Here is an 18,536-nt window from a genome sequence, read left to right as displayed (position 1 = left end):
TCTTATACTCACCAAGTGATCAGCGGCAGCTGGATGCAATAATTGCATGCCAATGTGCATTGGCTCGTTTAGTTTACACTCGAAGTAGATTGGTCTATTGAAGCGATATCCCATATTCGTCGGTTACCGACGTGGCGTCTCTGTTCCTTCCTAGTTTATCGTCTAATATAAATGTTTTATTTTATTTCAGCTTTATTTCAGTTAACAGTTACAAGTTTTAGTTAACAATAACAATATTGCATGACTATTGAAACATATACTTCCATTGTAAGTGTCTCACTTTAACCTCAGTTCTTTTTTTTTTTTTAAGAAAATGAGACAAGTGGAAATCAATTTGTCTGGAAATCAAAATAATGCAACAAATGCTGCTGATTGAGCTTAACTTGTGCCAAACCTGGAAAATTTAAGTCCATTTTTATTCTCTAACATAAGGAAACTAACAAGATTTTGCTCTCCTGTTGCCTGCTGTAATATCATCCTACGCCGCTAAATACTCATGCACATCTCCAGAAATACACACAGCTCCGCAGCAGATGTTGAGCTGATACCTAAATGCAAAAGACACAATGAATGCCTGTGAAAATCACTCAGCGCTGAAGGGGATGCATATGTGCCTGTCAGTTCAAAGACATTTGGCTGTTCCTGCTCAAAAAGAAGGAGTCCTTCCTTCGCTGGTTGGTTGGTTGCCATGGATATCTCTCAAAAGCTCTTAGAATAATGGCATATCCCACCTCTGATGTCAGAGCTGTTGATGTGTGTGTAAAGAGGGAGGGAGCCGAAGCCTGTTGCTCATATCATCAAATGTGCCGCCAGCACTCCAGAAGCTCCACAGCCTGTTGAGGGATCAGATGGAGTCGAACGCTGAGCAGCACACTGTATTTGTCCTTCTCCTTCTAGAGTAAAAGCGAAACAATCCTTATAAATGCCATGAACACTCTCAACTACAGATGAACTACGGTAAGTGTTTCCAAATGATGCATGCTGTTTTCTTTTTAAGCTTTTTGCAGTTGGGTTGTGTTGTCGTGGTGGGAGTTTAAGCGTAGAATGCTGACGAAAGGAATGGGTTTTAACCAAAAAAAGGTTTGCTTGAAAGTGATGTTGTTTGTTCCAATATGCAGTGGACGTGTCCTGTGAGTCGTTGAATATTTTACTGCCCCAAACCTGATCTGCAAAGCTTGTGGACTGAACGGGAACGAGTTTGCCTGTTTGAGAAAAGATAAATCAATATCGGTTCATAACACTTTCTTATATTGTACAATATTATTAGGACTTATTAAAGATTTTACTTGAACTATTATGCATGATATGCAGATTCATCAATCACATTACGTACGGTTAATTGCATATATCAGTTTTTTCCTCAGAAAAGCCCTTGAATGAAGATTTCAACTGAAGAATCGTTATTATTTACGCATGTCGCTCCAAAATTGTATGGCTTTCATTCTTCTGTGGAACACAAAGAGGGTATTTTAACAACATCTCAGTGTTTTTTTTTTTACAATGAAAGTCAATGGGGTCCAGTGTTATTTGGTTCCCAGTGTTCTTCAAAACGTATTCTGTTGTGATTTGTGTAAAGAAAGAAAATCATACAGGTTTGGAATGACATAAGGGGAAAGAAAATTATGGCAGTGTTAGTTTTTGAATGTTTGAGGATAATTTAGAGTCCCTTCACACACACATTCTTGGATTCCATGTGCTCTGATGTCTTTAAACACTGGTGTGTATAGAAGACTGATGCTTTTGGCCGTTGCATTACGTCTTGCTATTTTTAAGAAGCCATGTGGAGAGAAAAACAAATGAGGGTTTTTTATGTCTCTTAAAAGGATATGTTTACCCAAAAATTACAAACCTGTATTAGTTTCTTTCGTCTTCTGAACACAAAAGAAGATATTTTAAAAAATGTTCATTTTTTGTCCATAAAATTCTATCTTCTTTTGTGTGGTTTGCAGCGTGTTTCTTGTAGTAACCTTGAAATACAGTATCTAGAGCGCAAAAATGACCAGAAACGACCCTGCTAGAAAAAAACACACACAAAAAAAAAAAACATGAAGGTTTTGGAATCGTATAAATTATGTTAATAATGTTAAATCAACAGCCCTGAATATTCTATACATTCAACTCTTAAAATATATCCAGCTTACTCCACATTTAATTTCTTGATGCTTTTATATATTTAGAAGTTTAGCTTTTAGATAAACAGTACCATTGCACACCTTTTTATATTTGATATCAGCAATACAACAATTTGTTCATTTTACATATTTTTTTTGAATCTACCGTAATTGCAACAGTTTGTATCAAATTACTGTGATTCATGTTCATTATTGTTTTGTCCTAAGAGCTGACAAATCTTAATGAGCACTATTCAATTTCAATTTCAATGCCATTTTATTGTGCATTTCTAGATGCAAGCTGGTCCAGTGTTTGATAAGCATACCGTTTGACAGTCAATCGATCCCCCCGATGAAAGCCAAATAAGATGCCATTACCAAATGACTGCGGTCAGGATGAGTCAGTTTGGTTGAATTTAGCAGCACCATTTATCCAGCATTCACAAATACGTCTCAAATGTTCAAACTCTGCCAATACTAAAATTACACAACTCGTTTAATAACAAAATATTAAGGATTTTCTTTTTTTTTTTTGGCCTAATGTTTGTCACACACAAAAACCTGTTTTGGTCCTAAATTGTTTGTTTTTGACTCAATTCAGTATACATTCAGTCAACATCAGGATCTATTTGGACTTTTATTAATCATTTAAATATTTCATATGAATCGGCATGAGATGAAGACATGTACAGAAGGCCAAAATCTCTCAAGCTCACCAAGGCTGCATTTATTTGATTAAAAGATAAACCGTAAAATTGTTAAATATTATTACAATTACAATTAACTGTTTTCTGTTTGAATATATTTAAAAATGTTATTTATTTCTTTGATGCAAAGCTGTATTTTCAGCATCATTACTCCAGTCTTCAGTGTCACATGATCTTCAGAAATAATTCAAATATTCTCTTCTATTATTCTGTTTGAGCTTTTGATAATTCAAATATTTCATATAAAATGGCATGAATACATGACCAGATGTCTGAGACCACATTAGGGTTATTATAATTAACTATAAATAAAACCATAAACAAGTTTGTTATTTGAAATAAAATAAACTTTTACTGAAATAAAATAAAAAATATATAAAAAACGTAAACTTGTTTTAGAAAGCTTACAAGACAATATTTATCATTTTCATTTGATGTACTTAAATAACTGAAAGTAAAACACATGAAATAAAATGAATAAAAGCCATATATAAAAAAAACATTTTATTTCAGACAACATTTCTCATTTTTATTTAGTTTAACTCGATGTACAAATATAACTAAAACTGAAATACAAAATTAATAAAAAAATATATTTTTTTTTACTAAAACTTTATCTAAAATGTAAAAACAAATTCAAAATGTTAATAAAAACTCTAATAGTATCTCCAAAATACTAAAACAACACCGGACCGCACTGAAAATGTGTGTTATTTTTAAAACAAGAAAAGGTGATGATGTAAAAATAGTCCAGGTTAAAGGTCAAATTAACTTGTGCAAAAGGTCAAACGTTCATGTTTCGTTCATGTAGGTCAAAGGTCAACATATAGTGATGTTTTTACTAGCGGTCTCAGACTTCTGGACTGGACTGTAGTTCTGTTAGCACGTATCAACACATTCAGGGTTCGATATCTCACTGTGGGTGGTTTGGGAAGAGTTGGTGACACTTACTCATAATGAAGTTCACTTCTCAGAATGTCAGAGAGTTTCTCGGTGGCTGAGTGGTATCTACGGCCATGAGTAGGAAAGTTTTCCCAAGGTTGGAACGTGTTCTCTCTGTGAATCATCATTATATCGGACTGGTAGCTCCAGGTTAAGAATGAGTCACATTTGCATATTATGAATTTCAAACCAGAAAATGACTGACATAAAAGTGAGTCTATCTATTTAACCAAGACAGTGATTCACGGCGTGTCTCTGGAAACTTCCTCTATCCAGTTATTTGTCAACGGTGAGAAATGGACTCACGCTCAGAACTTATTGAGAAGAGATTAGATCTCTACAAACCAACATTTTGCATAAACCTGTAGGAGTTTGGATTGATTTATAGGTGTTTTGACTACAAGGAACAGCAGCTTTTCCTGAGGATGAGCAAGGTACTACACTTACATTTATGCATTTAACAGATGCTTTTTTAGTGTTCATGCATTCGCTGGGAATCAAAAATTATAAATAAAATAAATAAATATAGCACTGTGTTTTCTGGTTGAGCTGCAGGTCTTTGATCTTCTTTCTGTGTTAATTGGAAAACAATTTTGCAAATGCCATATAATATTAATTTATTAATTAATTTTAGTGCCGTTTCTTATGTTTAAGCAATGTTTGTATAACATGTATTGGAGTTTAGTATTTAATTTTAACATGATAAAATATGGTTTTCCTCATGTGGGGTTGGTTTGTTTGATCGAAAATACAATAAAAAGAAAAAAGTAATATTGTTAAATATTATTACAATTTAAAATAATAATTTTCTATTTGAATATATTTTAGGATGTAATTTATTCCTGCGATGCAAAGCTAAATTTTCAGGAATATTACCCCAGTCTTCAGTCACATGATCCTTCAGAAATCGTTCTAATATGCTGACTTTCTGCTTAAGAAACATTATTATTATTATTATCATCATCAACAATGTTAAAAACTGTGTTGTGATTTATTTTTTTAGGAAACGGCGATGAAATGATTTTTCAGGATTATTTAATGAATAGAAAGTTTACAAGGACAGCATTTATTTGAAATAGATTTATTTTGTTAATTAATTTTTTTTTGTTACATCAATTTAATGTCCCCTTGCCAAATAACAGTATATAAAAATAACTTTGACCAATAACAAGAAACCTTGACCAACATTATAATGCACTTTGGGGAAAACCAAAAAAGTTTTTGACACCTTTTATAAAAGTCACTTTACCTTTTTAAAACATATTTTTGAGTTAGAGCATATTCAATGAGAAAAAAAAATGTGCGATGTGACTTTTTATTCATTTTGAATTGATTTATAATGCAAATTGGTCTAGGAGGAGTTCAGAATAGAGCTCAGCCAGAAAGTTGTCATGAATGACTGATTAAACGCTCACAATAAGACCAGGAAACTATATTAATAGAGAAAATAGGGTCAATTGTGACTTGAAAAGTGCAGCTGGGATCTGCACAAGGGTAAGTTTTATTTCCTCTGACTGCAATTCCAGGTTCAAAAGACACGTCCCTGAGAGCTCTAGTGATTAACAATGACAAAAACCTTCATCAGCTTGGTGTGTGTTGCAAAAGGTCTGGTTTTAATGAGCACGGTTAATGTCTTTTCATACCTTCATGTACAATGTAATTGTGCGCTGTGGTCAGGATATAGCAATTGTAAATGGTCATTTCCTGTTTGCCAAGATTATGGTTAGGTAGTGACTGTGTTTAATTAAGAAATGATGGTGATTCTGCAGATTTGCTAACCGCATTATTATTGAAGTGAGAAGCAATTTACAAGCACAGGCATTATCTGCCCTGTCTTTGGTGTCTGTGGAGTTTATTTAGTGCTTGATAAATGAATAGTTTGATCAATGAATAATTTGCTGAAAATGTACTCACCTTCTGACAAATGAGTTTGTTTCTTCATTAGAAGAACAGATTTGGAGAAATGTAGCATTACATCACTTTCTCACTAATAATGGATCCTCTGCAGTGAATGGGTGCCGTCAGAATGAGAGTCCAAACAGCTGATAAAAACATCACAGTAATCAACACCACTCCAGTCCATCAGTTAACATCTGGAGAAGTGAAAAGCTGTGTGTTTGTAAGAAACAGATTCACCATTATGATGTTTTAACTTTGAATCATCGCTTCTGGCTGTAAGAAGCAATATGACGGATAGAGGACTCATATTCTAGGACCTGGAAGCAATGGTTATAAAAAAGTTAAAACTAAAATTTTTATTTTCACGACATATTCACAATATACTTGTGGATTATCCTGATGTTTTTATTAGCTGTTTGGACCCTCATTCTGACGGCACCCATTCACTGCAGAGCATCCATTGGTGAGCAAGTGATGCAATGCTACGTTTCTCCAAAATCTGTTCCCATGAAGAAACAAACTTATCATTCACATTACATCTTGGATGTCCTTGGATGATGAGTACATTATCAGCAAATTTTTTAGTTCATTTTTGGGTGAACTATTCCTTTAAAATAACTGTTGTTGTATGAAAAAGAACTGCACAAAGAAAAAAAAAACATGGGTTCTGGGAGTAAATAACGAAAGAGTTATTTTTGGATACATTTTTTAATGCGAGAGTTGTCTGGCCAGGAGTCTGTTCCCAATCAATGTCTTGCAGGGCTCAGGCATCCTCATCCATTCTGAGTTGCTTTACTCCCAGTCGACAGGCTCTGAATGATGGTGGAGTAAATGTGTTTTGAAGCCTGGAGTTTATCATTGACAGTATCTAAAGGAATAAGTGAAGTGACACTGGGCGGCCTCGAATTCATCACGTTCAACTCTCGTCCACAAACCTCTCATCTGAAGTTTGATAAGAATGTATCACATGTATCAATCCATCTCATCAGATGAAGTGCTTTTCTGACGCCATCCAGTGTTGCTGTCCTTGTTCTTCATCCTCCTTCAAACACATTTTCAGTTCTCTGTGGTCTTCTCACAGCTCTTGAATGTATCTTCTCCAGCGGTGGTCCCCCTGAGGCGCGCTGCGGTCCGGTTAATGGAAGCGTTCAGTCTGTGGCAGTGACACTGTTCAGACTGACACCCACGTCTTCCGTTGCGGGCCGCTGTGGTTTCCGTTCCCTGAAGTGCTTGGGCATAATGGAGATTACTCACTGAGGTCTGCGTGCTGGTGTTACACATGAGATGGATGATAACTGCAGGAAAAACTGCTGGACAAATCCTTATGTAATCATTACATCATTTATTTTGAAGTTTGTGTGGCCATGTGATCCAGCTGAACATGAAACAATTTAGAATATTGAACAGAATGAGAGAACGAAACCAGAAAGCGATTAAACCATTGGGTTGTTGCTCATATGTTTGAATTAGAATACTGGCATCAGAATATTTTATTAAAGTGCCCCTTTTCTGAGAAATTAAAGTTTGTCATTTACTAGAAATGCAAGATTTCCAAGGATCATTTTGCATTAATATTTCAGATTAATGTCTTCAAATGTGTGAGAAAAAAACATATTTTTATTACCTCATAAAAATGCCCTGAAATTTTTAATTTTATAATAGTATAATTTTAGTTTTTATTATTATAGTTTTATAATATTAAAAATACTATACTATATAAAAATACTTAAGATATATTAATGTTTTTATATAAAAATGAAGGCTATTTTACAAGATTATTATAATTTTTTTTTGCATTATTTTCTTGACATTTATTGTTTTCAAATATGTGCCATAAAATATTATATTTTAATTGCCATAAAAAATAAAATAAAAAAAAAGTTAATTACCTCATAAAATTAAGAGACAAATCAAACAAGAATACAATATTAATTCCTAATGAGGTGAATTTCACAAAAACATGTCTGGGTCACATTTCACATTAAAATCTACATAATTTTTATATATATATATATATATATATATATATATATATATATATATATATATATATATATATATATAATATTATTATTTTTTTTTTTATTATGGTATTATATGAAGTATAATTTTTCTTTTATAATTTTAAAAATTTAGCATAATTAATAGAAGTTTACATTTTTGATAATACATTGATATTAATAACGCCATTAAATACTAATACTATATTAAAATAATACTAAAAATAATGCTATCATTTAAAAAAAATATATTAAAATGTTTTCCTAAAAAATATTTTATTGGCCAATAAGAGATTTTTTCATTATTTTGATGACATTTAATCCACATTTCTACACAAATCATTTTCACCATAATGCCTCTGGAGATTTTTTTTTTTTCTTCTTTTTTTTAAGTAACCTAAATTATCAGTGCAACATATACATCCACCATATATAAATACTATAAATAAAAATAATTTAATATACTTTATACTTTAAAATATACTGTATATTTTTTACATTACAGTAATGTATTTATTTTGATTACATTAATGAAACTTGGCATTGTGTGCTTTACTGTCATTTATTAATGTCCAAAAAAATAAAAATAAACATGTTCTTGCATGTTTTTCGAGATTCACCCAGTAGTGTGATCATAATCCATGATGAGGAGGTTTGGATCTTGACCAGATTTTCAAAGTATGCTTGCAACAATGCAGTAATAAACAGAGGCATTAGTGCAGAAATTGAGATCAGGATGGCATGCTGCTTGCTGGAATTTAAATGCAAACACAAACAGAGATTTTAGCACATCAGACTGCTGCGCTCCATGAAAACCTGCCAGGAATAGAAGCAGTGCTGTGGCAGAGGTTAAGTACAGTGAGAAGATGAAGAGGTTTGCTGAACCGCTGCGAAGCCCAGAGACTGTTTTATGAACACTGGACACAAGAGAGGAAGGGAAAGCAATTATAGCCCGAAGATGTTGCTTGTTTCAATAGATTCAGCAATTTATTAAATCCACCCACTAATATCTAAAAAAGATAATCCCGCCTCTTTCTCTTATTCCCGTTCGAGTTGATGTAAGCAGATGTCTTACGATATGAGCATAGTTTAAACATGTGTTGTGTGTGTATAGTCATGTACTTACTGCTTCCCTGCCGATCTGTTGCAGGGAATATTCTCTGCTGCGAGCTACAGGTGTCATGACGAGAGAACAATTTTGGAAAATTGAGTTGCGCCTCAATTGCAATTGAGTTTACCTCATGTTTATCTTGAACTTCTTAACTGAAAATTAGGAAGGGTTGTAGGTTTAAATCCCGCTGTGCGTTGTACAAAAGTGTCTGTTAAGACTCTACTAACTTCTTTTGCACATCCATCTCAAACTCTGTAGTGCATTAGTGATGAGGAAAAATGAGCAGATCAATCTAATGGTGACAGACAACCTGCTGCTGGCATTCTTTGACAAATCCATGGGCATGATGGGAAAGTCAGACGGCCACAGATGCATCAATCTGAGGGAGCAGAAGTCGTAGAGACATAGAGCTGCAGGATGCAGACCGGACCCCACAGACGATGGGTGGGCGGCACCAGAAGAGAGCATGAGATGCGTGGGACGGGGTGGGGCGCGTTTGCCAAGTGCTCTCACCAGGCAGCAGTGGAGGATGGTGTATCATCACCCAAAACATGAATCTTCCTGCTTAATCACGACAGACGAGCACTGTGGATTTAAAGTGCACAAAAATAGTTAGCACAACACTGACATCACGATACTTTACCAGCTCTTCAGTAGGATCTGGTGATATAGCTAAAAAATAATATTTGATGTTTTTCAGCCAGTTTATGTATTTGATATAAATCTCTGTATTTATGCATTTATCTTAAATGTCTTAAGAGTCATTCTCCCCCTCCCAGGTAGATAAAAAATGCTTAATGTAAGAATTAAGATATGTTTTCTGCTGTATTTGACTAATTTGGCACAAGAAAGCATGATATTTAATCATTTTCATCTAAAAGACCTTATATAACAACACATAGCAACAAAAACAGCAATATACCTACATACAGTGTACCTTTTAAAAGTTTGGAGTCAGTAAGATTTTTCAAATGTATTTGAAAGAGGTCTCTTCTGCTCACCAAGGCTGGATTTTTAAATTAGTTAACACAGTAAAAACAGTAATATTGTGAGATATTATTACAATTTAATATCACTGTTTTCTATTTGAAAATATTTTAAAACGTAATTTATTCCTGTGATGTAAAGCTGACTTTTCAGCACCATTACAGTCACATGATCTTCAGAAATCATTCTGATATGCTGATTTGCTGTTCCTAGAAACATACTATTATTATTGTTAAAAACAGATGTGAACAGAACTATAAAAACGACAGTCAACTGAGAACTCGATGCCCAAATAAAATACATAATAAAAATAAGTGCAGCGCTCTATTTGATATCACCATCAAAATGATTAAGTATATGCAGTATCATCATGAATATTTAATTTATTGGCCATCCGTACTGTTTTTGCTGGATGATGTGTTTTGATGTGTTCAACAGCACAGAGAGGATCTTTTATTGTGTGTAAAGATGTACCGGAAGAAAAGCTTTGGCTTCTATTATGTTTGACATGCAAATAAGTATCAGCCATACATAATTCAATAAGCCTCATACAAATCAGCCAGGAGATATTTCCCATGCTATCCATCACTTTGACGAGATACAGCACTGATATTCTAGTTATTGTTTTGTCATTAAGCTTTCCCACACATGCACTCATATATTCTAAAATAAGTTTGTACTTGATGTTAAACAATACATTCATTTAGAGAATAATGTACGTTTGACTGCAAACAAAGATCTGTATATTTGGTCTAAATGGGTCAGAGCTCATGTAAGTAACAGCGGGAGTAAGACTTGTTCTTTCTGGCTGATCAAAATATGAAACTTGTCAGATTTTGCCTTATGATACAGATCCAGCTGGGTTTTTTGATATATCAGAAGCACTGTGGAGGCTGTTGCCATTAAATGTTGCACGACTGCACTGAGTATATTAAACACACAAGTAATTTTCTCTGGCTGTCACAGTATGATTATTTTTGCCTTTCAACAGTCACCGAATCTAGCAATGTACATAAGTGATGCCTGTAATCTTCTTGTGCTCCGCATATGAAATATCACATTACCAGACCGCTCTCTTATTCTGCTCAAGTAGCTCAGTCATATAACTGAAAATCGGGGAACAACTAGTTTTGTTGTGTGATGACTTGTAGAGTCTAGAGATCAAAATTGTGTTTGGAAAAGATATACTGTATATTAAGATAAATAAGATAGGCCTATATATTAGGGTGTCAAACAATTGTGGTTAATCTAATTAGTCAGAAATTGCAAACCCAAAATTAAAAGAGCATCAAATAAATATAGCAAAAAAAAAAAAAATATTTGATTTGATTTGACAAAATGTATTACCCAGAAACTTTTAGGCTACAAGGCCATGATTTTTTTATTGCAGCTCAGTGGTGGCACGAATGCATTTACACTGCAATTACAGTTACATAAATGATGCCTTGAGATTTAATGGGTTTTAAATATTAAAGGGATAGTTCACCAAAAAATTTAAATTGTCATTATTTATTCATTGCTCAAACCTGTATGACTTTATTTGTTCTGTGGAACATTAAAGAAGACAATTTGAGAAATGTCTCAGTATTTTTTATTTTATTTTCTCGAATGTTCAATGGTGACCAAAACAATTTGGTTACAATCATTCTACAAAAGATAATTTATGTTCTGCAAAATAAAGACAGTCCTATAGGTTTGGGTGAGTAATTTTTTGGGTGAACTTTCCATTTAGATTTTGACTGATTTATTGATTGACTGATTGATTGTGAATCATTTTTAATGAAATTATCGCTTTAAATAAGAAACTAAAACTGCCAACAGGTGAAGGTAAATGTCTTTATGAGTAAGTCATTGAGTCATTTGTTCATTCGATTCGTTCAAACGGCTGATTCATTCAGGAATGAAGTAAATGGCTCTTTTTATTGAATCATTGATTCCCCTGATTCGTTCAAAACATGGCTTCGTTCAGAAGCAAATCACTGTCATGTTGCTTCTGTTAGTTCTGCTGTGGCTTTATAGGTAACATTTCTATTGAATATTGAGCTAAAATAGACAATGTTGAGTCTAAAACAACACTATATTAAGTTCTTATTTATGGAACTGTGTTGTATAAAACCATTATCACATTTGCACTTGTGCTGTTTGAAACTGCACTCTTTGCTCGTGTGATATCATTTAACTATATCATATGATATAAATATGTGACAAAATCTCATACGGGGAATTTTTGCCCCAAACTCCTGAATTTTAGGGGCACATAACCACATTCTATAGGCTACATCAAGCAGTGAGTTGTTTCCCTGCATCATGTTCTTCACCAATCAACTGTATGAAATGTAAGATTACTAAAGTGACATTGATTGTTTTTCCATAGGTTCTATAGCCAACTAATTAAATTAACTTGTTAAATCGAAAGCCCTAATAAATATGTTTTACGGATGAATGAAAAATACAGGTTTGGAACAACGTGAAAGTCAGGAAATGACAAAATGTTCATTTTGGGAAGAAGTGTTCTTTGAAAGCAGAGGGTTCAAGTCCTCAGCGCTCAGTTTTCTTCATGATGGAGGTTAGCACTGTTAGGTTTGGAAATTGTGCACAGCATGTTACTGTCAGAATCACAGTCCTGTGACTCAGAGGCAATCTGGAGAAAAAGCCCTGGAGCAAAGCTGTGATCTCGCTGCGTCAGAGAGAAATATACGCTTGAAACTCACAGTTACTAACGCTGCAGTTCAAAGGTTCAATGCAGTTCAATTTTTCTAGCATTCTGTCCATCCATGCTGTGGTTCCTTAAAAGGAAGAGTTCACCAAAAAGAAAACTGTGCCATTGTTTACTCCTCCTCTTGTTCTTCCAAACCCACTGACTTTTTTTCTTCTTCTGTGGATCAGAAATCTTGGAGAATGTATTGGAAAGAAACAATGTGAACAATGTAATACTGCATCCAGGTAACAAAAGCACCACAAACATACAGTGAAACAAGTCCATATAACAGCACGTTATATTCAAAGTCTTCTGAAGTCATATGATTGCATTAAATGAGGAACTTACTGAAATTTAAGTTATTATTATCCTAGAATCAAACATGCACATTTCCAAATGTGGCACATCAAGAAGCATTGCACTAGATTTGATGCTTCTAAGCAGCTGGAATACATCAGAAAAGTCATATGGTCTATTTCTGTGGTGCTTTTATGGCATATAATTTAATAGATTTACCTGCTGTGTGCCGTTTAGAATTGAATTGAGTTTATATACTTAAATTCTGGTTCACTTTTAATGTGTGTTTTTGTTGTCTGTGCCCACTCTTTGAAAATTAGTGTTTGCCTTTCAAATTAAAAAGCCACCAATCACCACCATTTTCCACAGACATCCTTTCCTCTTCCCAGCTTCTTCTTCCCGTCACTGTGTGGAACTTGTTGACCCCTGCCTTTCACCTTCCTCTCATCCACTTATTCTTATGTCACCCTTTCTTTGACACTCAACCCTTCTTAATATAAAGGTCGTCTTGTACAGAAGATAAAGGCAGTGGACGCCCCTCAGCAGCACCATGGTTGGTGCATGCTTAATTTGACAGCTCGGAAACAAAAGGCAAAGAGTAATCATTATCTGGTGGCGACTGACAGTGCAGGTGCTTAATAAGCATGCAGTGACGCACACGCTTCCTGATTTTAGCATCCCGAAGGCTCCCATCTTGGCCCCTGATTGGTGCCTGATCACACAAGGCCACAGACACTAATTTGTGACTTGTGAACCCATCACAGCTTAATCATGGTAATTGATTTAATTAGTTTGGACACTGGCCATGAGGGTGTAAAGCATCTGGGAGCAGCGTTGTGCACCATTCGAAATTGAAATGACAATGACTTTTTTGTATTTTTGTTATACAGTATTAATAAATTATATTATTAATTGTTTGTATATATATATTAAGTGAACTTAAAATGTAATATTAAATAATGAAAATTTTAATTTGAATGTAAAATGGAATGACATGTTGACGTTTGTAAGCTGTTGTTTGAAAAATAGTATTGAAGTTTGAACATTTTATATATTTAAAATATTGTATATATTTTTGTTAATAATTTTGTCATTTTAAACATTATATATTAATGAAGTTGCTTTTTGTTATAGTTAACCATAAAAATGTATAACTTGAAAAAAAAGTTCATTAAAAATAAAATCTTAATAATAAGAAGAATAAACTTTTTTTTATTATTTCAGCTATAGTAGCAAAGACAGCATTTCTGATTTTGTAACATGATTTACAGCTGATATTTAATTTAATTTAATTTAATTTAATTTAATGCTTGACCTGTGTTAATTTTCTTTGAAATAAAAGAATTCCTCTTTCTCTGAGAAGTGGCCAATTCAATTCATTTTCCCAAAGTCAAAAGGAACTAATAAATTCTGCCTAACCTTGAATGGGAGGTGAATGTCTTTACTGATGAGACGTCAAGCCAGAGCATTTCATTTTATCATTTAGACTGTGGTTTGCATTGCGGCGTTACAAGAAAAGTATCTTAGGTTCAAAATACTCCACTTGTTGTGAAAAAGAGGTGTTGGAAGCACTTGAGTTATTCATTTTCACACTGTTACTTGTTTGGGAATTCTTTCTGTTGCTGGCTCAAACAAGATATTCTGTTCACTTGTTTCGTGAGGGTTCATTCACTGGCAGGTCCCATGCAAAAAGTCTCAACATAAAGCATCTGAAGGTCCCAGATGCTCCTAAAAAACAAGTGATCCAGATAAGGCCCTGTGGGATAAGAACCAAGAACTGCTAATTATTAGGGTTGGGTATCGATTGTTTTTTTTTACGATAATGGTGCCATATCGATAAAACGGTACTGATGCCTAAACAATGCCTGAACCGATACTTTAAAAAAAGAGCCACAAAAAACTATGGATAATAAGAACATTAAAACGACTTCAAATAAATCCATAGCTTTCACACGCTCCTACGACCACAGTTCTTCTGGGTTTAGCTTGTCTCAGGTTCATCTGTTTCTTCATGTAATCAAAGACAGATTCGGTGATGGTGAGATCAGATCTCCATGTGGAGCACCGGCTGTTGTCAGACTGCTTGTGCATTCAAAAATCTCACTAGATTTATAGCGGCAGCCAGTAACCGCTAAGAGGCTTAGTAGAGGGATTAAAGATTGACGCGTTTCCATAGTTGATCCATGTGATTTATTATAACATTGAAAAGAACAGCAACATGATGATGATGACGGTAAAGTAAACAAAAGGAAAAGAAATGAAATAAATCCAAATGAAATGAAAACGGTCAACAGAAAGTGAGCGTCCCAGCTACTCACCCCCTTCCTCCATGCCAACCACACACAAACTAACAAGTAATATGCACCTAAAGCAAGTGACGTAACAAACCAAAAAATAAATTTCAAAATAAAAGACGTCAACCCAAACCTGGCACCTACACACCAGCCCCTGATTATTACACCCACAAACTGTAATAATCATAATACAACACAATCATGCAAGTTACACATCGTTGAATATGTACCTACATACATATAAATCGCGAAATTTTATTCCGCAAATAAACAATGTATAGGCTACACATGTATGTGTATGTATGCATGTATATGTAAATGTCCAATTCTTCAATGTGAACAATGTCCATAATCAACTGAAGTAAACATGTCAATTAAAACGTCTTTAGTCAAAGTCTTCAGTAAGTCAGTTGAGAGCTCTCACAAGTCAGTCAGTCAATTAGTCAGTCGGTCGTAGAATAACCTAGTTAAAATCCTCCGTTTCAAGAAGAAGGCAAACTTTGGTAATGGGTCTGGTCAAACAGGAACTCTTGGTCTTGATTCTTACTTGACGTATTAATCCTTTTGTATCCTTTGTGATCTGAATGATCTTGCCCATTATCCATGAACTCCTTGGAGCAGTATCATCCACTACAAGCACAATATCTCCCACTTGAAAATTGCGTTTCTTCACCAGCCACTTCTGGCGTTCTTGTAGTTGAAGTAGGTATTCCCCGGTCCATCTTTTCCAAAATAGATCCACCATGTATTGGACCTGTCGCCAACGTCGTCGTGAATACAGATCGTTCTTGTCAAAGAGTCCAGGTGATAAAGATGGCTGTGTTTTTAAGAGGAGAAGATGGTTTGGAGTAAGGGCTTCCAAATCATTAACATCCAGAGATGCTCTGGATATTGGACGATTGTTGAGGATTGATTCGATTTCACAAAAAAGTGTGTAAAGACCTTCCTCGTCCAGACTTTGCCCTCTAAGGATAGAATTTAGAATTTTCCTTACTGATCTTATAAGCCGCTCCCAAATTCCTCCAAAGTGCGAGCCAGTTGGGGGATTAAAGTTCCACTTAATTCCTTTTTGAAGCAGAAATGAATTGATCTGATTATGATTCCAGTTTTTTATAGCCTCCTGCAGTTCACGTTGGGCACCAACAAAGTTTGTCCCGTTGTCTGAACGGATCTCGACAACTTGTCCTCGACGTGCAATAAATCGTCTTATTGCATGGATGAAAGAATCTGTATTAAGAGAATTCGCTATCTCAAGGTGAACAGCTCTTATAGTTAAACATGTGAATATCACTCCATAACGTTTTACAACGCTCCTTCCCCTTTTTATTTCAAATGGACCAAAGCAGTCCACTCCAACATGCGTGAATGGCGGTTTGTCAGGTGTGACTCGATCTTGTGGCAAATCTGCCATCTGCTGATGACCCGGGATTCCATGAAGACGTTTGCAGACCACACACTTGGACAAAATTCTTCTAATAGCCGTGCTAGCACCAGGGATCCAATATCTCTGCCGTAAATTAGCCAGCATGTAATTTCGTCCACAATGTCCAATGTCATGATGACTCTGTCGCAGAATCAAATCTGAAATGTGTAAATCCTTGGCCAGTATTACTGGATGCTTAACTCTTTCAGGCATCATAGCCTTGTCCAGTCGCCCACCAACTCTGATGACATCTGATTGAAGCACAGGATTAAGTCTATAGAGTTCACTATTCCGTTTTACCAATCCATCTTTCCGTAGACTAACCAGTTCCTCAGAATATCTCTTCCTTTGGCAAAGACGAATAATCTCCAATTCAGCTCTTTCCAACTCATCTGAAGACAACAATTTTGCAGGCACATTGGATTTAAAGCTTTGTATCTCTTTCTCAACAACAGTCTCTCGTTGCACCTTATCCATATCAGAGTAAGCAGTCATCAACCTTTTCCTTTCCTTGCTGAGATCAACTAGAATGTTCCTGAATCGAAGGATCCAAGCTACGCCTTTTTTCAATCGCATCCATGAAGAGTAATAATGAAAGTATGGCATAAAATCATACTCTTGATGAACTTGCACAGTATTCACCAGAACACTCCTTTTCACTTCTGGGTCACAAGACGACATCACACCTACATCAGTAGGATCTACGGGCCACAACTCTTGTGGTTGAACAAGAAATGGAGGACCAGAAATCCATATCTGGTTCTTTAAAAATGAATCAACCTTTAGACCTCTGGATGCTAGGTCAGCTGGATTGTTGGAAGACTTAACATACCTCCATTGTCTGATTTCAGAAACACTGCGAATTTCAGCAACTCGGTTGGCTACAAAACATTTGAATCGAGAAGTCTCATTTTGGATATACTTGAGGACAGAGGTGCTGTCGGTCCAAAATACCGAATCCTGAAGTTTCATCTTCAGCTCTCTCTTCCACAACTTATCCATGCGACCAGCAAGTGTGGCAGCTGTGAGCTCCAGACGAGGGATAGTGATAGGTCTTAAAGGAGTCACTCTTGCTTTGCTCATTAAAAGACAGGAATGAGCACGTTGTTGATCATTATGAAGTAGTAAATACGACACCATGCCATAACCCTTCTCACTGGTGTCCGAAAAGTGATGCAATTGGGCAGATATAGCTTCTCCAAAGCTTTCCGGCTTTAAACACCTGCGGACCTCGAATTTCTCCAATTCATGAAGTTTCTCTAACCAACTTGTCCATCGCTGAATGTACACTGTTGGAATAGTGCTGTCCCATCCAATTTTTTCTCTACACAGGTCTTGAAGTATCATTTTTGCATGTAGAATCACAGGAGACAGAAAGCCAAGAGGGTCATAGATGGAACTAATAATAGAAAGAATCCCTCTTCGAGTAAGAGGTCTGTCCTTGATGGTAACCTTGAACTTGAAGACATCAGATTCAGCACACCACTGCACACCTAATGCTCTTTCCAAAGGTAGCATGTCATGTTCCAAATCCAGGTTCTTAACTTTCTTGTCTCGGTCTTCCTCAGGGATGGCATTTAACACAGTGCGGCTGTTACTTATCCATTTGGTTAATCGGAATCCACCTTTAGCACACATTTCTGTGAGCTTCTGGTACAGTCGAACAGCTTCTGAGTCAGTAGACACAGACACGAGACAGTCGTCTACATAGAAGTTATTAAAGACAATGTCCACAGTCTTGGCATCATACAGATCCTTATGGTCCTCTGCACACTTTCTCAATGCATAGCTAGAGCAACTTGGAGATGACGTTGCTCCAAATAAATGCACAATCATTCTGTATTCTTCCAGGTTGGCATCAATGTTTCCTCCAGTCCACCAAAGAAACCTCAACAGATCACAATCATAAGGCTTTACCTTAACCTGATGAAACATCGTTTCTATGTCAGCCATCATGGCAACATCCTCCATTCTGAATCGCACAAGAACACTCACCAACGGACTTGTTAAATCTGGACCTTGCAAAAGTTGTTCATTCAATGATGTTCCTTGATATGATGCTCCGCA

At 35.4% G+C, this 18,536-nt stretch overlaps 1 protein-coding gene across 1 annotated transcript in view; it reads left to right on the top strand.

Moving 5' to 3' along the window:
- The first annotated feature begins 545 nt into the window (after nucleotides 1-545).
- LOC132129579 (potassium voltage-gated channel subfamily G member 1-like) overlaps nucleotides 546-18,536 on the top strand; it is a 32,615-nt gene continuing 14,624 nt past the window's right edge. Inside the window, exon 1 of the mRNA XM_059541212.1 lies at nucleotides 546-957. The gene's annotated coding sequence lies outside the window, so the exon portion shown is untranslated. The remainder of the gene's footprint in view (nucleotides 958-18,536) is intronic.

Source organism: Carassius carassius, chromosome 46, assembly GCF_963082965.1.
Source record: "Carassius carassius chromosome 46, fCarCar2.1, whole genome shotgun sequence".
In the NCBI taxonomy this organism is placed as follows: Eukaryota; Metazoa; Chordata; class Actinopteri; order Cypriniformes; family Cyprinidae; genus Carassius; species Carassius carassius.
This window is presented reverse-complemented; position numbering and strand designations above follow the sequence as displayed.